The 24,023-nt window shown below is 45.5% G+C and overlaps 1 protein-coding gene across 4 annotated transcripts in view; it reads right to left on the bottom strand.

Annotated features, from left to right (window-relative positions):
* The window catches only part of SLC25A42 (solute carrier family 25 member 42), a 48,488-nt gene extending 26,881 nt beyond the window's left edge, over positions 1-21,607 (bottom strand). The window contains exons 1-2 of one of the 4 annotated variants that reach the window (XM_056518192.1): positions 20,932-21,607; positions 10,844-10,940 (exon numbers count right to left, since the gene is read on the bottom strand). The gene's annotated coding sequence lies outside the window, so the exon portion shown is untranslated. The remainder of the gene's footprint in view (positions 1-10,843; positions 10,941-20,931) is intronic. The other 3 variants (XM_056518190.1, XM_056518193.1, XM_056518191.1) reach the window with 3 other exon arrangements.
* Positions 21,608-24,023: the final 2,416 nt, after the last annotated feature.

Genomic DNA, 24,023 nt, shown 5'->3' with positions numbered 1-24,023 from the left:
GTCTCCACCAAAACCCTACGGTAGTGTTTCCCAAACAGGGTGCCTCCAGCTGTTGCAAAACTCCCAGCCTGCCAGGACAGTCTATGGCTGTCCGGCAATACTGGGAGTTGTGGTTTTGCAACAGCTGGAGGCTCCGTTTAGGAAACACTGCCGTATGAGAAGTTTTTCATTTTTATTGGGGGGGGGATGTGTAAGGGGGTGTATATGTAGTGTTTTACTTTTTATTATTTGTTAGTGTAGTGTTTTTAGGGTACATTCACACAGGCGGGGGTTCACAGTAAGTTTTCCGCTGGGAGTTTGCCCTGCAGCGGAAAATTTGCCGCAGCTCAAACGTGTAGAAGGAAACCCACTGTAAACCCACCCGTATGAATGTACCCTGTACATTCACATGGGAGGGGGGAGCCCCAAACCTTCAGCTGTGACAAAATTACAACTCCCAGAATGCACTGACAGACCGTACATGCTGGGAGTTGTAGATTTACAACAGCTGTAGGCACACTGGTGGGGAACCACTGAGTTAGGAAACAGACTCTAGCTCAGTGTTTCCCAACCAGTGTGCCTACAGTTGTTGCAAAAGTACAATTCCCAGCATGCCCAGACAGTCAGGGATGCTGGGCGTGTACTTCTGCAATATCTGGCCCTTCAGATGTTGCAGAACTACAACTCCCAGCATGTCTGGACAGTCTGGGCATGCTAGGAGTTGTAGTTATGCAACAACTGGGAAAGAACAGTTTGGAGACCGCTAAGTAGTGGTATCCAAACTATAGCCCTCCAGATGTTGCAAAACTACAACTCCAAGAATGTCCAGACTGTCCAGGCATGCTGGGAGTTGTAGTTCTGCAACATCTGAAGGGCCAGATATTGCAGAACTACACGCCCAGCATCCCCGACTGTCTGGCCATGCTGGGAATTATAGTTTTGCAACATCTGGAGGGCTACAGTTTGGAGACCACCGTATAGTGGTCTCCAAACTGTGCCACTTCAGATGTTGCAAAACTACAACTCCCAGCATGCCCAGAGCCTTTGGCTCTGTGGGCATGCTGGGAGTTGTAGTTTTGCAGCTTTTAGAAGGCCACAGAGAAGATCCCTTACCACGATCTTCACTGCAGCCTTCTCCACGCCGCACTTTCCAGCCGCACTCCTCCTGCGTCAATGCCGCTGCCGCTCCAGGATGCCGCTGGTGATCGAAAATGCGGAGGGCTTACAGGTACCGGGAAGTGAGGGCGTACCCATACGCCCTCCATCCCCAACATGTTAAAGTTGGATGTGTAAATTATTATTATTATTTTTTTTTCACTAAACTGCTAGTTTTCATCCAAATTTAAAATTTTTACAAGGGGTAATAGGAGCACTTGCACCCCAAAATTTTTAACCCCATCTCTTCTGAGTATGGAAATACCCCATGTATGGACGTCAAGTGCTCTGCTGGCGCACTACAATGCTCAGAAGTGTAGGAGCGCCATTGAGCTTTTGGAGAGAGAATTTGGTTTTAATAGAAGTCGGGGGCCATGTGCGTTTACTAAGCCCCCCGTGGTGCCAGAACAGTGGACCCCCACATGTGACCCAATTTTAGAAACTACACCCCTCACATAATTTAATAAGGGGTGCAGTGAGTATTTACACCCCACTGGCGTTTGACAGATCTTTGGAACAATGGGCTATGCAAATGAAAAATTTAATTTTCCATTTTCACGGACCACTGAGGTATCCTTTCTAGGACATAACCACCACCTTTCGAGCACAGAATAGAAGAAAGCGTCATTAATGACACCAAGCAAGCACACCGAAAGGTGCAAGTAGAAATGGAAAATCCAGATGTTCCACCAAAAAAAAAAAAAAAAAAAAACATCACCTCCCTCCAAAAGGAGGCGATGATCGGACACTCCCAAACTGCATGCAGGTACCAACCTCCGAAGAACAAAGAAAACAGAGATCAGACTGGAAAACACCAATACGCTTCAATTTAGCAGGTGTATAATACAACCTCAAGACACATCTAGATTGAATCAACATATCTCTACTACTAACAACAGTGGCGTAATATGAGCCTTCAACCTCCTTCCACTGACTCTCTGCCAAACCTGGGACATCAGTCTCCCATTTATGAAAGGCCTGTGAGAAAGTGCAAGGCCCCAGCGATTGAAGGAGAGCATAAGATTGAGTAAGGGGTTTATATAGGTCTGTGGTGCCCAGAAGCTCCACATCAGAGAATGCAGGAGTAAATGTCAGGGAGCCAAACTTCGCTTGGACCGCATGCCTCAGCTGAAGATACCTATAGAAGGCATTTCGAGGGATGCCAAAGCGTTCCTTCATGTCTGAAAAGGACAAAAAAAAAAAAAACTGATCCTCCGCAAACAAGTGAATCACAAACTTGACTCCATGAGAACCCCAGAAGCCAGCCTCCTGTAACCCAGGTAGGTGAGGTAAATGTACATTCCCCCACAAGGGTGCTCTAGGAGATACCAGAGGTTGCGGAAATTTACTCGACACCACGGACCACACTTTAGCTATAGTTAACCTGTTAAGGACCCAGGGCGTACCTGTACATCCTGAATCCGCTCCCGTTCTATAACGGGGGGCCACGGCGTGGCCCCGCATCATAGCAGGTCGGGCCCGGCCTCTAACAACGGTCGGGACCCTTGGCTAATAGCGCGCGGCATTGATCGTGGTGCAGCGCGCTATTAACCCTTTAGACGCGGCGTTCAAAGTTGAACGCCATGTCTAAAATTAAAGTGAAACCATGCCGGTTAGCTCAGGGAGCTGTTCGGGATCGCCGCGGCGAAATCGCGGCATCCCAAACAGCTTACATGACAGCCAGAGGATCCCTACCTGCCTCCTCGTTGTCCTATTGCCGAATGACTGCTCACTGCCTGAGATCCAGGCATGAGCAGTCAAGTGGCAGAATCATCGCTCAGTGGTTTCTTATAACAGGGACGTGGAATTCCTATCGCCCGACACAAGCAATTTTGGGTGCCGGACAGGTGAATTTGTCCGGCCCTTAGCCCGGCTTCGGGCAAGCAGGGCCGGACCTGACAAGTCCCCCGGACCTCTGCAGTCTGTATGGAGCGGGCTGCTGACCCCTGCCCGCTCCATACTCTGCAGCCCCCGGCTGTAAAAACCTGTGTCCTCCGAAGCAGAGCCGGGGAGATGAGAAGCTATGTATTTGTCTTCTCTCCCCTGCTCTGCAGACGTGCGGGGGGAGATGAGGGGCGTGGCTTCTTGCTCCCCGTGCAGACCTGCGTCCTCTGCCTTCACTCCCCCCAGCTGTAGCTTCGGAGAGCTGAGGGGAGGAGGCACGTCTGCACGGGGAGATGCATGCGGCGCTCACAGGGGAGTATGGAGCGGGCTTCGGACTCCTGCCAGCTCCATAATCTGCAGCCCCCGGCTGTTCTCAGTAGCCGGGGGCCACCGCTAATAGCCAGCGATCGCCGCGGCTGGCTATTAACCCTTTAGACTGCCACTGTCAAAGCCGACATCAGCGTCTAAAGGGACATGTGAATGCTCCCTGGTGGGCTAGTGGGGTGGATGCCCCCCCCCCCCGCAGCGCGATCGCGGAGGAAGATCCACTATAGAGGTAGCCGGAGGGCTTACCTCTGTTCCCTGCTGTCCCGCTCTGTCATTGATAGAGCCTGGCTGGACCAGGCTCTATCAATGGATCACAGAGCACACAGATTAATAGAGTTCAATAGAACTCTATTCCTCTGTCTGAGGAATCTAATGATTCCTCATATAAGTGTAATAAAGTGTTAAAGAGTACCTCATCAAAAAAAAAAATATTAATTTTATAGTTTAATATGTATAGATAAATTTTCTAATTGGGTTCTATTAAAAAAAAAAATGTATACTTTTATGTGTTTTTTGTGTTTATACTTTTGTCCACTAGAGGTCTCCCTAGGAGTCCCTTTTTTAGTGATTTCGGACTCACGCCGGCCTGGCAGCTGAGTCCGAAATCGCATACTCACGCAGCTTCCCGCCTGTCAATCAGACAGAAGGAGCGAGCGGGCAGGGCGCGCTCCCGACAATGCCGTTGTGAGGTGAAAAATTCAAACCCGTGGCTCTGCAAGATAGAAACAGCAGGGCTAAAGCTGGGGGAGGGCAGAGCAAGTGGAGAGAGGAGGTACACGCCCCCTCCCTTATCTCCCCGAGCTCCGGAGGATGCAGATCTCCACGGGGAGAAGTACACGCCCCCTTCCTGAGCTCCCCGAGCTCTGGAGGATGCAGATCTCCATGGACAGTCAGAGCAGTGGAGAGAGGAGCTCGACTAGAGCAGGTCTAGAAGCCAGAACTCTGTTCCTCATCTCCCCTGCCTGAGCTATGACTGTTAACTGCACACGGGCTGAGGATTCATACATTGCAGGGACTGGGAATAAATCTCTGCCTGGGGATGATTTCTATGTGAGGAGGAGGGGGGGGGGGTCCCTGTTGTGTGTATGTATGCTGGGAGTTTTAGTCCCTGTTAGATGTGTGTGTGTATGCTGGGAGTTGTAGTCCCTGTTATGTGTGCGTGTGTATGCTGAGAGTTGTAGTCCCTGTTAGGTGTGTGTGTGTGTATGTATGCTGGGAGTTGTAGTCCATTTAGGGAAGCAGAGTCCCTGATAGGTGTGTCTCTGCTTCCCTGTATGAACCATGTGCATCTCTGCTTCCCTGTATGAACCCCCGTGCATTTCTGCTTCCCTGTATGAACCCCCGTGCATTTCTATGTCCCATTTATGGGGCTAATGAACACCCCATGAAAAAAGCGGAAACCAGCCCGAAACCAGCATACACACACCTACCTAACAGGGACTACAACTCCCAGCATACACACACCTAACAGGGACTACAACTCCCGGCATACACACATCTAACAGGTACTACAACTCCCGGCATATACACACACACACCTAACAGGGACTACAACTCCCAGCATCCATACACACACCTACATAACAGGGACTACAACTCCCAGCATCCATACACACACCTACATAACAGGGACTACAACTCCCAGCATACACACACCTAACAGGGACTACAACTCCCAGCATACACACACACACCTAACAGGGACTACAACTCCCAGCATACACACACATCTAACAGAGACTACAACTCCCAGCATACACACACACCTAACAGAGACTACAACTCCCAGCATACACACACCTAACAGGGACTACAACTCCCGGCATACACACACCTAACAGGGACTACAACTCCCGGCATACACACACCCCTAACAGGTACTACAACTCCCAGTATACACACACACCTAACAGGGACTACAACTCCCAGTATACACACACACCTAACAGGGACTACAACTCCCAGTATACACACACACCTAACAGGGACTACAACTCCCAGTATACACACACACCTAACAGGGACTACAACTCCCAGCATACACACACACACACACAACAGGGACCCCCCCCCCCCTCACATAGAGATCATCCCCAGGAAGAGATTTATTCCCAGTCCCTGCAGTGTATGAATCCCCAGCCCGTGTACAGTAAACAGTCAGAGCTCAGGCAGGGGAGATGAGGAACAGAGCTCTGGCTTCCAGATCTGCTCTAGCCGAGCTCCTCTCTCCCCTGCTCTGACTATCCATGGAGATCTGCGGCCTCAGCTCGGGGAGCTCAGGGAGGGGGCGTGTACTTCTCCCCGTGGAGATCTGCATCCTCCGGAGCTCGGGGAGATAAGAGAGGGGGCGTGTACCTCCTCTCTCCCCTTGCTCTGCCCTCCCCCAGCTCTAGCTTCGGAAATCTTAGGAGAGCTGGGGGAGGAGCGGACACAAGAATTGACGGGGGCGCAAAAATCCACCTCACATCGGCCCTCCCCTGTGCTTCACATGTATGCGCGCTCCATACAGGAAGAACGGCGGATGCTGGCCCAGCCAGGCTTCGGATGACGTTGCGCCTGCAGGGCCAAACGCACTTCCTGTCCTCATATACTGCTCAACACTGAGCTACCGAAGATGCTATGAAAAAGGTATTTACAGGGGGTTTTAAACAAAAATAAATACAGGGATAGAGATAGTTAGAGTCAGGGACAGATGGGGAGGGGGTTAGGGAACGTTTAGTTGATGATCAGTGCTCTTAAAAAAAAAAAAAAAAAAAAAAAAAGTTTATAAAAGTTTGAAAGACACACATTAACCCAGTGGTCTTCAAACTGTGGCCCTCCAGATGTTACAAAACTACAACTCCCAGCATGCCAGGACAGCCGTTGGCTGTGGTTGTAGTTTTGCAACATCTGGAGGGCCACAGTTTGAAGACCGCTGCATTAACCACTTCCATGTTAAAAGTTCAAATCACCCCCTTTTCCTATATAAAAACATGTAAACATAATAAAAATAAACATATTTGGTATCGCTTCGTACGTAATTGTACAACCTATTAAAATATAACATTATGTATCCCGTACGGTAAATGTAAAAAAAAAATACCAAACCAAAGATTTGCAATTTTTATAATATCCCAGAAAAAAAAAGTTAAAAAGCGATTAAAAAGTCAGATCAATACCAAAATGGTACAGATACAAAAAATAGATTATGGCGCAAAAAATGAGCCCTCATACAGCCTGGTATGTGGAAAAAGAATAAAGCTACAGGGGTTAAAAAATGGCAATTAAAAAAATTTGAAAAAGTCCAGAATTAGTAAAACATGACGTAAACGATACAAATCTGGTATTGCTGTAATCAGGCGGCCTAAAGTATAAAACTAACATGTTACCTCAACCACAAGGTAAATGGCGTAGAAAAGAAAACCACCAAATCTGCTAAATTATCTTTTACTATTTCAATATCCCTTCCCTAAATATATATATATATATTATTTTTTTTTTTGGTTCGGAGAATATGTTATTGAAAAATTAAAAAGGTATCATTATAGTAGGTAGTTATGGCTATTATAGGGCGAGGAGGAAAAAATCAGAGCGTAAAAGCGAAAATTGGCCGGACAAGTGGATCGTCATGAGGGACAAGTAGATTTAGTCCGTTTTAGTCCCGTGGACAAGTAGTTTTTTTTTTATAAAATTTCCACACCCCTGTATAAGAAACCAGTGATCAATGTAAAAGATCAGTGTGTGCAGTGTTATAGGTCCCTATGGGAGCTATAACACTGCAAAAAAAAAAAAGTAAAAAAAAAAAGTGAAGAAAGATCATTTAACACCTCCCCTAATAAAAGTTTGAATCATCCCCCCTTTTCCCATAAAAAAAAAAAATAAAATAAAAAACTGTAAATAAAAATAAACATATGCGGTATCGCCACGTGCGGAAATGTCCGAATGATAAAAATATATGGTTAATTAAACCGCACGGTCAATGGCGTACGCGCAAAAAAATTCCAAAGTCTAAAATTGTGTATTTTTGGTCACTTTTTATATCATGAAAAAATGAATAAAAAAGCGATCAATAAGTCCTATCAATGGAAAAATGGAACCGCTAAAAACTTCAGATTACGGCGCAAAAAAATCAGCCCTCATACCGCCCCATACACGGAAAAATAAAGTTATAGGGGTCAGAAGATGACAATTTTTTTCCAGAAGTACGACAAAATCAAACCTACATAAGTAGGGTATCATTTTAACCATATGGACCTACCCCTAGTGGTGTAGGAAACATCTCTTTCCGCCTCGAGGAGGTCCTCAGACTCCAGAGCAAGGTCAATTTTAACCCCTTAAGGACCCGGCTTTTTCTGTTTACTTTAAAAAATAATTACTTTAAAATTTTCACCTAAAATTCTATGAGATGGGTTATTTTTTGCGTCACTAATTCTACTTTGTAATGACATTTTACCCAAAAATATACGGTGAAACGGGAAAAAAAAATTAATGTGTGACAAAATTGATGAAAAAACACTATTTTGTAAGTTTTGGGGGCTTCCGTTTTTCCGCAGTACATTTTTCCGCAAAAATGACACCTTATCTTTATTCTGTAGGTCCATACGGTTAAAATGAAAACCTACTTGTATAGGTTTGATTTTGTATCACTTCAGAAAAAAAATCATTAATACATGCAGGAAAATTTATACGTTTAAAACGGTCATATTCTGACCCCTATAACTTTTTTATTTTTCTGTGTTCAGGGCGCTATGAGGGCTAATTTTTTGCGCCGTGATCTGACGTTTTTAGCGGTACCATTTTTGTTCTGATCAGACTTTTTGATCACTTTTTTGTGGTATAAAAAGTTATCAAAAATGCGCTATTTTGGACTTTGGAATTTTTTTGCGCGTACGCCATTGAACGTGCGGTTTAAAAAGCGGTATATTTTTATAATTTGGACATTTCCGCACGCGCCGATACCACATATTTTTATTTACACTTTTTTTTTATTCTTGGAAATGCCGGGTGATTCAAACTTTTATTAGGGGAAGGGATAATTGAAAGGGTTAATGATTTTTTTTTTTTTTTTTTTTTTTTTTTTTTTTTACACTTTTCTTATACAATATTATAGCTCCTATAAGGGGCTATAACATTGTATTAAAGGGTAGCTCCCACCATCCTATTTTTTTTTCTGTCCCTGCCTATTGCCAATCTATCCCTAACCCCCTTCCTGCTTTTAATTTTTATTTTTACTATATTAAAAATGCTTTTTGTCTGCCTGGCAGTGTGCTCACAACCAGGCAGACTTCCCCAACAGGCACCATGTCACTGATGCCTGCTGGGGGGGGGACTTCCGCCCTTAGTTCATCTACACAGGGTGCCTCCAGCTGTTTCATCACTACAACTCTACAACGCGGCAACGATCGTTGTGCCGCGCGCTTTTAACCTTTCAGACGCGGCAATCAAAGTTGATCGCTGCATCTGAAAACGAAAGTAAACGCTTCCCGGCAGCTTAGTCGGGCTGATCGGGACATTGCGATAAAATCGCGATGTTCCGATCTGCTGGGACGCAGGCGGAGGTCTCCTTACCTCTCTCCGCAGCGTCTGATCGGGGTTTGATTGCTCCAAGCCTGAGCTACAGGCTTGAGCAATCGAGCCTCTATCTCGCTGATCCCTGCAAAGCTATGGCTTTGCAGGGATCAGCATAGGAGATCAGTGTGTGCAGTGCTATAGCTCCCTATGGATAAAAACTTCAGAACACTGTGCAAAAAATGAGTCCTCATACTGGCCCGTACCCGGAAAAATAAAAAAGTCACAAGGGTCAGAAGATGACAATTTTAAACGTATAAATTTTCCTGCATGTAGTTATGATTTTTTTCAGAAGTGCGACAAAATCAAACCTATATAAGTAGGGTATCATTTTAATCGTATGGACCTACAGAATAAAGACAAGGTGTAATTTTGACTAGGGATCGACCGATATCGTTTTTTTTAGGGCCGATACCGATAATCGGTGCAGGTTAGGGCCGATAGCCGATAACTTATACCGATATTCCGGTATAAGTTATCGGCTATTTAACCCCCTGCGACACCGCTGAAGATCATTGATTTAAAGCGGGCGCTTTAAATCAATGATCTGCAGTGGCTTTTGCGGGGCCATAGGCCGCCGCCACCACCCGCTTCTCTCCCCTACCTGCCAGGGTGGTCCGGGCCATCCATCCATCGTTCCTGTAGTGTCCGGGGGCGTTCCGGGTGGAGGGTGGTCCGATCCATGCTGTCCTTCTCCAGCGGGCCTCTTCTCCACTCCGGGCAGGCTCCAGCCTAGTACGCTGCATAGACGCCGCTGCGCAGTGACGCCCGTGCGCAGCAACGCACCTGACGTCACGGCGTAGCGGCGTCTATGCAGCGTACTAGGCCGGAGCGGAGAAGAAGACCGTGGGAGAAGAAGGACAGCCCGGACCGGACCACCCGGAACGCCCCCGGACACTACATGAAGGAAGGATGGCCTGGACCACCCCCATTACGGGTAAGTTAAATTTTTTTTATTCACTCGGAGGGTGGGGGAGGGGCCCGACCGGTATAGCGGTATGGGAAAAAATCCATACCGGTATACCGCCTAGCATCACGGTGGGGGGTGCGACGCGGTGCGGTGGGTCGGAGGTGCGGTGCGGCGGGTCGAGGGGGTGGCGGTCGCGGTGCGGTGGGGGCGGTGCGGGGGGCGGGACATTATCGGCTTATCGGCAAGATAATTGCCGATACCGATAATGCCCAAAATCGTGATTATCGGCCATACCGATAATCGGTCGATCCCTAATTTTGACCAAAAAAAATGCACTGCGTAGAAACGGAAGCCCCCAAAAGTTACAAAATGAAATTTTTTCTTCAATTTTGTCGCACAATGATTTTTTTTTTCCGTTTCGACGTGGATTTTTTGGTGAAATGACTAATGTCGCTGCAAAGTAGAATTGATGGTGCAAAAAATAAGCCATCATATGGATTTCTAGGTGCAAAACTGAAAGCGTTATGATTTTTAAGAAGGTGATGAGGAAAAAATGAAAATGCAAAAACGGAAAAATGCTGAGTCCTTAAGGGGTTAAAGAAAAAAAAAAAGATATATATCTATATCTATATACACAGACACACATACATTATAATAATAATATTTCAGTGGAGTACCAGTTTAACCTCTTGGGGACGCAGGGCGTAGGCGTACGCCCTGCATCCCCGATCCTTAAGGACTCAGGGCGTACCTGTACGCCCTGGTCTAGTTTAACTGGTTTAAACTTTTCTCACCGGCGGAGAACTGGTTAAACCGGGTGGGTCCCGGTTGCTACGGGCAGCCAGGACCCACGGCTAATGCCAGACACGGCCGATCGGGCCGATGCGCGGCATTAACCCTTTAGACGCCGAGATCAAAGTTGATTGCGGCGTCTAAAGCAAAAGTAAAAGAATCCCGGCAGCTCAGCGGAGCTGACCGGGACCTATCGCAACAGAATCGCGATGTCCCGATCAGCTTAGCAGACGACAGGAGGGTCCTTACCTTGCTCACCGCCGTCCGATCGGTGATCTATTGCTTCATGCAACAGGCTAGTGCAGAAGAGCGCCGGTTAAGTTGATCAATACATCCTTAGGGACCCCTTTAAGGTGAAAATAGGGTAAATTATATTTTTTCAGAGGCTGCTTTTTATTATATGAAACAAGCAAGCAATTAATTGTTTGCTATGGGCAACTGATCAACTTTTCTTTTGCACAGGTTTTCATTAATCTCCCCCTCTATGTTGGAATACTAGCAAAAAAAAGGTATTCCAAGGTTTCATTTGCAGGCCATAAAGGATAAATTTTGTCTGGGGGGGGGGGGGGGGGGGGGGGTATGCCTTTCCAGCAGGCATTCAGACATGATATGCACATGTGATGTTAACACAGATGCTGTGTGGAAAGGATTAAAATAGAAAATGATAACAGCTCAGACCTTATTAAACTCGGCAACCAGCCCTGACAATAATTCCGACACCACCTATCACTGAACTCCCAAAGAGAAAACAGAACACTTTCACACTCTACTTAATACACATTACCCATTGCCAAGTAAGAATTCAGCAGCAATTTGATTTTCTCCAAATTATCCTACAAAGCAACAAATCTGAAGGAAACTGTAGCAGGAACACAGCTGTCACCTACAAGATAGCATACTGTATGGTTGGGCACAGTAGGGCTATACAGGAATGCATACTATACCCTACTGGACCCACAAATGCTGTATTATAGAAGACAGCAGGGAAAACAGAATCAATACAGGAAGTAGGTCACACAGTACAATGTATTATAGGGTCATTTCAGCTTTAGGTAAAAACTAAAAATACACCGCAAAATATATGTCACAAAGTTAGCCTTAGAATTTAACCATGTAATTTCATCACATTTTGGATGCAGATTAATCTGATTAAACAGGACTAATTTATGTCCTAGATTTTCCACAAAGAAGAAATTACGTCATTTATTTTGGTGTATCTACAATAGGGACAAAAAAATTTAAGAAAATGAAACAAGAGTAAACTACAGCACATGTAGTGAAGAAAACAGTGTCCCTGTAGCAGAATGTGACACAGGGACACCCTTTTCTGCTTTACAGCTGGCTCCCTCTCATCTCAGGTCACATTCGGCTACGGATCACAGTTTTTTTTTTATTTTTATTTATTTCATTTTTCTTTTCTTCTTCAATTCACCGTCTCTCCCCCTGAATGGAGTGTGTCAACCACCGCACAAAGTGGCAGCTCACATGTTCCCTCAAGGCAGCTCTATGGGAGAGCCAAAGCGCTGCATTTGGCAATCGCCGGCTTTCCAATAGAGCTGCATTGAGGGGGCCTTTCAGTCATCGATTTGTGCGGTGGTCATCACGCTCCATTTAGAAGGAGAGCCAGGGCCCTGTGCAGGAGATCGTTTGGTGGGGGGGGGGGGGGGGGGGGGGGGCCACAGTAGTTGGATGCCCCGGGATCTGACAATCCTAGCAGCATGCAGTCTGCTGAATGTCCACATGCGGGGACATTTATCATCGTTGCTTTAGTAAGAAAGTTCTGTAGGCATTTTTTTTCTTGCTTTTGCTTATGTGTGACATATTTATTATACTATCACATGGAGTTGATAAATTTGGCTTACCTAAGCAAAAACCAATAAATAACTTTTGATTACCATTTTTTAAGCACACAAGCAAAAACCAATAAATTACTTCAGAACAATTTGCAGCTTTGAAAAAAAAAATAAATAAATAAAAAGTGCGAGATCCGTGTATCCCGTGGATTACTTTAGATTTGGAGGAGTACAGTGACCAGTGTTTTCTTGGTTTAATGTTAATAAAATGGTTAACGAGGGCTTGTGGGGGAGTGTTTTTTTTGGAATTAAATTTTTTTTTTTAAACATGTGTTTTCTTTTTTATTTACTTGACAGGCTTAGTAGTGGAAGCTGTCTTATAGACGGAGTCCATTACTAAGCTGGGCTTAGGGTTAACCCCAATCATTACCCCGGTACCCACTGCCACAGGGGTGCCGGGAAGAGCCAGTACAAACAGGCTCTGAGAGTCAAAAATGGCGCTCCTGGGTCTTGGTGGTAACAGGCTGGTGCTATTTTGGCTGGGGAGGGACAGTAACAATGGTCCTCGCTCACCCTAGTAACGTCAGGCTGTTGCTGCTTGATTGGTATTTGGCTGATAATAAAAATAGGGGGAACCTTATGCTTAATTTTTGCATAAATAATTAAATATACAAAAAATAAAAAAACGCATAGGGTTCCCCCTATTTTTATTTTCAGCCAAATACCAATCCAGCAGCAACAGCCTGACGTTACCAGGGTGGACTAGGACCAATTTTACTGGCCCTCCCCAGCCTAAATAACGCCAGCCTATTACCGCCTAGGCCCAGGATCGCCATTTATGATGCTACGGGCCTGTTGGTACCGGCTCTTCCCGGCACCCCTGTGGCGGTGGGTACCGGGTAATAATTGGGGGATTAGCGCTACCTGTTTTTGGGGCTGACATTAAGCCCAGGCTTAGTAATGGATGACAGCTTCCACTACTAAGCCTGTAAAGTAAATAAAAAAACAAACATGTTTAAAAAAATATATATAATTATTCCAAAAAGAACTCCCCCACAAGCCCTTGTTAACCATTTTATTAACATTCAACAGAAAGAAAAGAAAAAAAACGCTGGTCATCGACGCAGTCCACCAAATCCGAAGTAGTCCACAGGATAAACAGATCTGAAATGAGAAAAACCATTTGTCACCTGCCTGCGCATCTCCTGTGCCGCACGACTACGACTCCCAGCATGCCCTTACATGCTGGGAGTTGTAGTCATGTGGTGCTGGAGATGTCCGGGTGAGTGTCAAGCTTGTGACAACATTACAGTAAGGACATGCTGGGAGTGTAGTTATGCGGCAGGGGGCAGGTGACAAGCTTGTAACCTGCCTCACAACTACAACTACCAGCATGCCCTTACAGTAAGGGCCTGCTGGGAGTTGTAGTAGTGCAGCAGCTTGTCACCTGCCCCCTGTCGCACAGCTACAACTCCCAGCATGCTCTTACAGTAAGGGCATGCTGGGAGTTGTAGTCGTGCAAGCCAGGGAAGCGAGCGGTAATGCGCTCCACTCCCTGGCCGGGGTGATAACAAAATCACTGTAACTTCATATTTCCCGCCGGGTCCCGTGACACGGGACCCAGTGGGAAATTTGGAATTACAGTAAACTCTGTGGCGCTGTGGTAAGGAGCCTGGCCTGACATAACACTGCAGCCACCTGGGACTCCCGCAGCCAGGCTGGGAGACATTCAGGAGCCATCTATGCCATCTCCCAGCGTCTACCGCAGTGCTGAGGGATGGCTCCTACACATCTCCCTTCGTGGCTGTGGGAGTCCCGAGGAGCTGCAGAGTTATGCCAGCCAGCCCTCCTTACCACGGCACTGCGGGGATAATATATGATTGAGTCCCAGGCGGCTGCAGAGTGATGCCAGCCGCAGAGTTTTTAGTCCCTACTGTAAGATCAAATTTCCTGCCGGGTCCCGCGATTGGCTGCTCTGTCCCGGCCAATCAGGGGAAATATAAAAATTACAGTAGGGGGATATAGAAACTCTGCAGGGCCGTGGTATGTTAAAAGAAGCCCGGGCTGGCATCACTCTGCAGCCACCTGTGTACGTCTGATTCTAACCCCGCTACCCTAACTTAATGACGGGGACACTGCTTTACATCCCCCATTGTCTCCCGCCCGCGCCGCACATATCCCACCTGCTACAAGACTACAACTCCCAGCATGCCCTCACTGTATGGGCATGCTGGGAGTTGTAGTCTTGCAACAGGTAGCAGACAGATTGGAGATGTGCAGCACGGTTGGGTGGGAGACAAGCGGGGGGGGATGTAAAGCAGTGTCCCCATCATTAATTCAGGGTTGCGGGGATAGAATCAGACAGAGCCTGAGCGGCTGCATTATGTTGCCAGCCCGGGCCCCTTTGTACAGTTGTTATATCATATTTCCCGCTGGAGCTGTGATCACAGCTGCCAGCGGGAAATATAAAAATTTGCTCTCCAAAAGCCGTTTTGCAAGCCAGCTCTGGGCGACTTTTGTAAGCAAAAAAAAAACCGCTCTGAGTCCCTTGATAAATCTCCCCCGTGGAGTTTTTCTGTACAAACATTCGGTGGTGTAAACATAACCTGTTAGGCAGAGGTGGCAGTGGGGAGAACCATGTCCATTTGGAAAGAACTACACCTCTCCCTACAGGACATACTGCAGCTGTTTAGTACGGAAAGGCTGAATTTGTTTAATAAAAAATTTACAGATCTGTTCACCTTTCCAGCAGGAACCTTTCAGCATAGGGGTTATTCCAAGTTTCCAAACTGTCTCATAGGGTAGTTTGAGGTATCCAAAATGCCAGAAATTATAGTTTTATTCACACTAACACAGTATGCAGTCATCGTGGCCAGCAGCAACTAGCGACAATACCTTACCTGTCATCATGCTCAGCAGGCAAAGAGGCTTCTACGTTACTCACTGCCATACAAGCTGGCAGAGCACAATTACAGGTTAGGCAATGTGACTAGTTACGCCCCCTGCTCCCAGCCCCAATGACTACTTAATTTGCATACCGGACACACAGGAATAAAAATATCCCTTTAGGCATTTTGGATAATTAAATCTGAATCACACAAAAATTATCAATGGAAATCAAATTTATCAACCCATGGAGGTCTGGATATGGAGTCACGTTCAAAATCAAAGTGGAAAACCAAACTACAGGCTGATCCAACTTTGATGTAATGTCCATAAAACAAGTCAAAATGAGGCTCAGTAGTGTGTGTGACCTCCACGTGCCCGTATGACCTCCCTACAATGCCTGGGCATGCTCCTGATGGTCTCCTGAGGGATGTCCTCCCAGACCTGGACTAAGGCATCCAACATCTCCTGGACAGTCTGTGGTGCAATGTGGCATTGGTGGATGGAGCGAGACATGATGCCCCAGATGTGCTCAATCGGATTCAGGTCTGGGAAACGGGCGGGCCAGTCCATAGCATCAATGCCTTCCTCTTGCAGGAACTGCTGACACAATCCAGCCACATGAGGTTTAGCATTGTCTTGTATTAGGAGGAACCCAGGGCCAACCGGACCAGTATATGGTGTCACAAGGGGTCTGAGGATCTCATCTCGGTACCTAATGGCAGTCAGGCTACCTCTGGCAAGCACATGGAGGGCTGTGCAGCCCCCTAAAGAAATGCTACCCACACAATTACTGACACATCGCTAAACTGGTCATGCTGGAGGATGTTGCAGAACGATGTCCTCCATGGCACCTCCAGACTCTGTCACATGTGCCCAGTGTGAACCTGCTTTCATCTGTGAAGAGTACAGGGCGCCAGTGGTGAATTTGCCAATCTTGGTGTTCTCTGGCAAATGCCAAACGTCCTGCACGGTGTTGGGCTGTAAGCACACCCCCCACCTGTGGACGTCGGCCTTCATACCACCCTCATGGAGTCTGTTTCTGACCGTTTGAGTGGACACATGCACATTTGTGGCCTGCTGGAGGTCATTTTGCAGGGCTCTGTCAGTGCTCCTCCTTGCACAAAGGCGGAGGCAGCGGTCCCTCTGCTGGGTTGCTGCCCTCCTACGACCTCCTCCACATCTCCTGATGTACTGGCCTGTCTCCTGGTAGCACCTCCATGCTCTGGACACTATGCTGGCAGACACAGCAAACCTTCTTGCCACAGCTCGCATTGATGTGCCATCCTGGATGAGCTGCACTACCTGAGCCACTTGTGTGGGTTGTAGACTCCATCTCATGCTACCTCTAGAGTGAAAGCACCGCCAGCATTCAAAAGTGACCAAAACATCAGCCAGGAAGCATAGGAACTGAGAAGTGGTCTGTGGTCACCACCTGCAGAACCACTCCTTTATCGGAAGTGTTTTGCTAATTTCCTATAATTTCCACCTGTTGTCTGTTCCATTTGCACAACAGCATGTGAAATTGACTGTCAATCAGTGTTTCTTCCTGAGTGGACAGAAGTGTGATTGACTTGGAGTTACATTGTGTTGTTTAAGTGTTCCCTTTATTTATTTTGTGAACAGTGACACAATGTAGTTATTGATTCAGTAAACCGTGCAATTTAGGCCTAGTTCACATCTGCATCTAGGCTCCATTTTGGAGCTCTGTTGCAGAGTCCATATGTGTGACAAACAATGGACCACTCACTTTGAAAACAGCCTGTAAAGTTTTCGTCTAGCTGTCCACATTGGTGTTTGGGGAGAGGGGGTGATGGGGGAAAGGTCTGCAGTATTTTTATTTTTTTTTATTAGCTCCCGAAATTAGAATGGATTTAGCAAATGGAGCTCAATGCTGATGTAAACCTGACCCAACGCATCAATAACCATGTGGTTACAACCTGTGTGAGCGTACCCTACCTCCCAGCCACACACACACACACACACACACCCCTTTATGGTCATCTAATTTGTCACTAAGCTTTATTACATTTTTGGGATGCTAACTGCTTGTTGTACATTTTTTTTATGTGAATCTTCCATAAATCACACATTGCATGGACATAGATCATAACTAGAGATGAGCGAACTTACAGTAAATTCTATTCGTCACGAACTTCTCGGCTCGGCTGTTGATGACTTTTCCTGCATAAATTAGTTCAGCTTTCAGGTGCTCCCGTGGGCTGGAAAAGGTGGATACAGTCCTAGGAAAGAGTCTCATAGGACTGTATCCACCTTTTCCAGCCCACGGTAGCACCTGAAAGCTGAACTAATTTATGCAGGAAAAGTCATCAACTGCCGAGCCGAGAAGTTCATGACGAATCGAATTTACTGTAAGTTCGCTCATCTCTAATCATAACCTGCCGTACATAGGAATAAATGGGATGCATTATCAGAAAAAGCAGCAACCAGATAGTGAATTATCCACGTGACCGAGCAGGTAGGTATGGCCTCCAGACTGGCAGTAGTGAGTTATTCCACCTCTGATCGGAGGCACCATATAGAAGTGGATTTTGCATAATACCGTATGCAGTGGGCTTCAAACCGTAGTAGATGTGGTAGTACACAGACACCACTCCTTGCTAGGTCCTATAGTACAGAGGTCAGAAAAGAAACCCCTTTTGATATCAGGTGCTGCTTATCCCAATGTAAATGTATTCTACATCAAGAGTAATGTTCAAATCTAAAGTGAACTAGTTTATTTGTAGTACAATAAAATAAAGAAACAATGACGTGTTTCAGAGTGTACTCACCCCTTCCTCAGACCAAACTCAGGAAGGTAGAGTGCACCCCAAAATGAGTCATTAGTCCTTTCATTATACAGTACTCCAAATAAAGTAGTCCATTTTGGATTTAAACAATATTCCTCATTCGGAATCCATTTTTATTGGGATAAGCAGCACCTGACATCAGAAGGGTTTTCTTTCTTCATCTCCGTGCCACATTCTACAGGACAGGTTGCCCCTCTCCTGTGACCCCTGGGCTGAGCAGCATTTGATATCCCAATAATAGGGGTGATAGGCACATTTTTTTTCATGTACAATGCGAGTGACCATCTTCTGTGTGGACTCCTGAGCAGGGTGAATGAACGCCGGGGTAATAGACCAGGAACTGTCCTCCAATTGTTTTTTTCTAAGGCTACATTCACACCACGTTTTTGCAATACAGTTCCCGTATCAGGTTTTTGATGAAAAATGGATTCCTCAAAACCTAACTAAACTGTATCAAAACGGGTGTACAAATTTCAACCTGTATACGGTTAAAAAAAAAAAAAAAAATTGCATACGGTTTGAAAAATGATGTCCGGTTGCATCCGTTTTTTAAGAAAAAAACTTTTGACTCAATTTTGAATAAAGTTTCACTTGTTTGATTGAAATTCCAAGGAAAAAAAATGTGCAAAGTAAAAAAAATGTATTGTGAAAACCAGTTCTGTACGGTTTCCATTGACTCACAAGTCAATAAAAATAAAACATATAAGGTTTAATTCAGTTTTTCACTCGGACCAAAAACCGTGGTAGACTACGGTTTTGGGTACAGGAAAAAAAACTGACAAAACTGTACAGGATGCAAAACGGACACAACTTGATGCATCTTTTTGCATACAGTTTTCAATGGAGAGTCAATGCATACGGTTTTCAATACGGTTCCATACGGTTTTCACATAGAAAACGAATACGGGAACTGTATTGCAAAAACCTGATGTGAATCCAGGGTGCATTCACACCACGTTTTTGCAATACAGTTCCCGTATACGTTTTCTATGTGAAAACCGTATGGAACCGTATTGGAAAACGTATGCATTGACTCTCCATTGAAAACCGTATGCCAAAAGATGTATCAGGTTGTGTCCGTTTTGCATCCTGTACGGTTTTGTCAGGTTTTTTTTCCTGTACCCAAAACCGTAGTCTACGGGTGGGTTCACACCACGTTTTTGCAATACAGTTTTTTTTCAGGTTTTTGATAAAAAAACGGATTCCTCAAAACCTGACTAAACTGTATCAAAACGTGTGTACAAAGTTTTATCTGTATATGGTTAAAAACTGTATGCGGTTGGAAAAGTGATGTCCGGTTGCATCCGTTTTTTAAGAAAAAAAAAACGCATACGTTTTGAACTTTTCACTCCATTATGAATAAAGTTTCACTTGTTTGAATGAAATTCCAAGAAAAAAAAACTGTGCAGTTCTGTACGGTTCCCATTGACTCCCATGTTTAAAAAAAACGTATACGGGTCAATACGGTTTTTCACCTGGACCAGAAACCGTGGTAGGCCACGGTTTTCTGTCCAGAAAAAAAAAAAAAAAAGTAAAAAACCGTGTGGTGTGAAAAACGGAGACAACCGTATGCAATATGGTACATACGGTTTTGAATGGAAAGTCTATGGGCACGGTTTTCTGTACAGTTGCATAAGTTTTTTTTTTAAAGAAACCGTCTCCAAAAACTGTAAAGAAAATCGTGGTGTGAACCCACCCGTACCACGGTTTTAGGTCCGGTTGAAAAACTATTAAACCATATATGGTTTTTTTTTTTTTTTTTTTTTTTTTTTTTTAACATGGGAGTAAATGGATGGGAACCGTACAGAACTGTATGTGCATACAGTTCCATCCGGTTTTCACCATACGGTTTTTGACTTTGCAGTTTTTTTTCTTGGAATTTCAAATCAAGCAAGTAAAACTTTATTCAAAATGGAGTGAAAAGTTAAAAACGTATACGTTTTTTTCTTAAACAAACGGATGCAACCGGATGTCATTTTTCAAACCGTATACGGGTTAAAATTTGTACACACGTTTTGATACAGTTTAGTCAGGTTTTGAGGAATCGGTTTTTCCTCAAAAACCTGATACGGGACCTGTATTACAAAAACGTGGTGTGAATGCAGCCTAAGGCTGAGTTCACACCACGTTTTTCAAATACGGTTACCGTATACGGTTTTCCGCTAAAAAACGTACGGCAAAAACCGTATGCAACTGTATGACTCCCAAATTAAAAACGTATATGTTTTTCCCCGTATACGGTTCCAAAACGTATGTACGGTTCTATCCATTTGCATCCGTTTTTGCCAACGATTTTGCTGGAATTCGTTTTCCAGCAATTTAATAAAGTTACTATTGTTCTATTGAAATTCCAATCTGCGCATGTGTCAACTCCAAAAACGGATTAGAAAAACCGTGTGCAACCGTATTCTGAAATTCTGTGTACGGTTCTCAGAGACAACAATGTTAAAAGAACCGCATACGGTTCGCATACGGTTTTCCAACCGGAGGCAAAAACGTGGTGGACAGCGTTTTTGCCTACGGTTGGAAAAGCGGCAAAACTGTATCCGAGGCAAAACGGATGCAACCGTACACAACATTTGGAATACGGTTTACAATGCATTCTCTATGCATACGGTTGTATACTTTTTTTGTGGAAAACCCTATACGGTTACCGTATTTGAAAAACGTGGTGTGAACCCAGCCTAATACAGCTTTGAAGTCCTATCTCAGGGAACAATGTAGAAGATCTGCATAGTTTCTAGGGTTAAGTTGGCTCTGGGGTGTGTAATTCTGGATTTATCCTATAATCCTGAGATTGTAAATGTCTATCCACACACAGGGAGCATGTGATGCCAATACCACTCACCTCAACAGAGAGAACACAGCCTCTGTGGGAGTCCAGATGGCACTGCCAAATTCCCATACATTGAGCAACAGGCAATCAGGATAAGAAATTACACACAGAACACGTGACTGCCACCATCTCCATAACAACTACGGTATTATGAATGTGGACAGAAACAAATGTCATGAAGGGAGGGGAGGGGGACCCATTTGTATCAGTGCCAAGAGAAACACGGGTACATTCCTAAGCACTGGCAGCCCTAAGCGGGGCCCAAGCGTTCAGTGGGTACACACACCCGCCGGCAGGTGACACACTCACCTCTGTCAGCCACAAAACCGCTTCTAAAACCCGTCCACTCCAGGCCACCGTACAAGACTCAGTAGCCTGGGCTACGCCCTTCACGGTGTTGCCTGGTGACTAAACTTAGCCGAATTGTTTGGAAAATGAGAGTGACTGGCCTGTGAACCAATCAGAATCAAGGGGGCGTGTCGCTGTGTGGCGGGGCTAAGAGGTTGGGTTTAAATAGATGATTGGCGTATTAACGATCCAATTCCCGGTAGGGGGCGTGGTTAATAATCTCATGTGGCCGCTATTTTGCTGGGGGATGGGAGAAGGGTGAACAGAGGGTATTAGAAACAGGGTGAAAGGTGACAGGAGCGGAGGGGCGCTGGGCATTGCGTGACAGATATACTGTACTGGTGCGTTACGTGTACGTACGTACTTATACGTGTACGTGCCTTCGTGCGTAACGCGGCAGAACTTTCTAGAAACTTAGGGATGTTTTGCAACACTAGAGGCACCTGTTGCTGATTCCACGGTCACCTGCATTTTTCCTTTTATCTGTATATGGATTGAAGGTTTTACATACTTTACATCCCCAACCTCCAATTACTATTAGAGTAGGGAAGTGTTTCTCAACCAGGGTGCCTCCAGCTGTTGCAAAACTACAACTCCCAGCATGCACGGGCAGCCAAAGGCTGCCCGTGCATGCTGGGAGTTGTAGTCTTGCAACAGCTGAAGGCAATCTGGTTTAGAAACCCTGACCTAGGGTAAGTTCACATCTGTATGACACACAGTGTTGTATACCCCAAATGTATGCACCGAAACAGAACCAATGTTGCACATGTTTTTATTGTATACGTTTTTGTTTGTGGTATACGATTGCATATATATTCATATGATTTGAATGGTATTTGTTTGTAATATTTAACTGTAAAAACTGCAAGAAATGAAATAAAAATAAATACACATTTAAAACAAACCTCCTAAATGCAGCGTCCAGACTCCTTTTCCTCTCTAGCCGTTACAATTACGCCTCCTCCTGGTGTCAGTCACTACACTCGGGCGTAACTATAGGAGGTGCAAAAGTAGCAGTCCCATTGGGGCCCTGGTGGGAACATGTGCCCCATTACAGACCAGTATTATGATTGGCACATGGGGCCCTGTTGTAAATTTTGCATGGGGGCCCAGAAACTGCAAGTTTAGCATCTGACTACACTGGTTACTTATTCAGTCCAGAATATAGTACAGAATCCTCACTGTCACCCACAAAGCTCTTCACAGTGCTGCACCTCCTTTACTTCTCCTTACTACCATACTACATGATCTTAACCCCTTAAGGACTCAGCGTTTTTCCGTTTTTGCATTTTCATTTTTTACTCATCACCTTCTAAAAATCATAACGCTTTCAGTTTTGCACCTAAAATTCCATATTATGGCTTATTTTTTGCGCCACCAATTCTACTTTGCAGTGACATTAATTTTACCAAAAAAATCCACAGCGAAACTGAAAAAAAAGGTGAGGGAACCTCCGTCCGCCATTACAACTGATCGGATCGCCGCGGCAGCGCTTCGGGTGATACGATCATCTATTTTAACGTGCGCATTGCCGCAGATGCCGTGATCTGTACTGATCACCGCATCTGAGGGGTTAATGGCGGACATCCACGCAATCGCGGATGTCAGCCATTACCGGTGGGTCCCCGGCTGCTGATAGCAGAAAATTAGCCCTCACACATCCCTGTATATGGAAAAATAAAAAAGTTATATGGGTCAGAATATGACAACTTTACACGTACTAATTTTGGTGCATGTAGTTATATTTTTTTAAGTAGCAAAAAAAAAACCTATATAAAATTAGGTATCCCTGTAACCGTATGGACCTACAGAATAAAGATATGGTGTCATTTTTACTGAAAAGTGCATAGCGTAGTATTGGAAGTCCCCAAAAATTACAAAATGGCGTTTGTTTTTTCAATTTTGCCCCACAAATATATATTTTTTTGTTTCGCCCTAAATTTTGTGGTGAAATGATTGATGTCATTACAAAGTACATTTGGTGGTGCAAAAAATAAGCCCTCAGATGGGTCTGTAGGTGCCAAATTGAAAGCGTTATGATTTTTACAAGGTGATGAGGAAAAAAAACGAAAGTCCAAAGACGGGGATAACCCCTTAAGGACCCAGCCCAAATATACCTTAAAGGGTAGCTCCCACCATCATGATTTTTTTTTCTGTCCCTGCCTATTGCACTTCTATCCCTAACACCCTCCCTGCCTTTATTTTATTTATTTTTACTATTTTTAAAATGGCATTTAGTCTGCCTGGCAGTGTGCTCACTACCAGGCAGACTTCCCCAGCAGGCACCACGTCACTGATGCCTGCTGGGGCCGGCACTTCCGCCCTTAGTTCTCCTAACAGGGTGCCTCCAGCTGTTTCACCACTACAACTCCCAGCATGCCCTGACATCTATTGGCTGTCAGGGCATGCTGGGAGTTGTAGTGGTAAAACAACTGGAGGCACCCAGGACAGGAGTTTCATGGGGGAAGGAGTGAGCCAGGAGCCGATGCGGGAGGGACGGGTGCGGGGGTGACTCTTCCTGCCGCTCGGTAAGTAAACCCAAACAACAACCCCCCCCCCGTACCTTGCAGCAGTGCCCCCCATCCCCCCGCACCTTGCAGCAGCTCCCCCCATCCTCCCCTTACCTTGAAGCAGCTCTCCCCATCCCCCCCGTACCTTGGAGCAGCACTCCACGCACCATGCTGGAGCAGCCAACCCCCCGCGCCGCCCGCACCTTGCAGCAAGGCCGTCGGCGAGTGCGGGAAGCCGATGCGCAG

The sequence above is a fragment of the Hyla sarda genome, chromosome 1, assembly GCF_029499605.1.
Source record: "Hyla sarda isolate aHylSar1 chromosome 1, aHylSar1.hap1, whole genome shotgun sequence".
Lineage (NCBI taxonomy): Eukaryota > Metazoa > Chordata > Amphibia > Anura > Hylidae > Hyla > Hyla sarda.
This window is presented reverse-complemented; position numbering and strand designations above follow the sequence as displayed.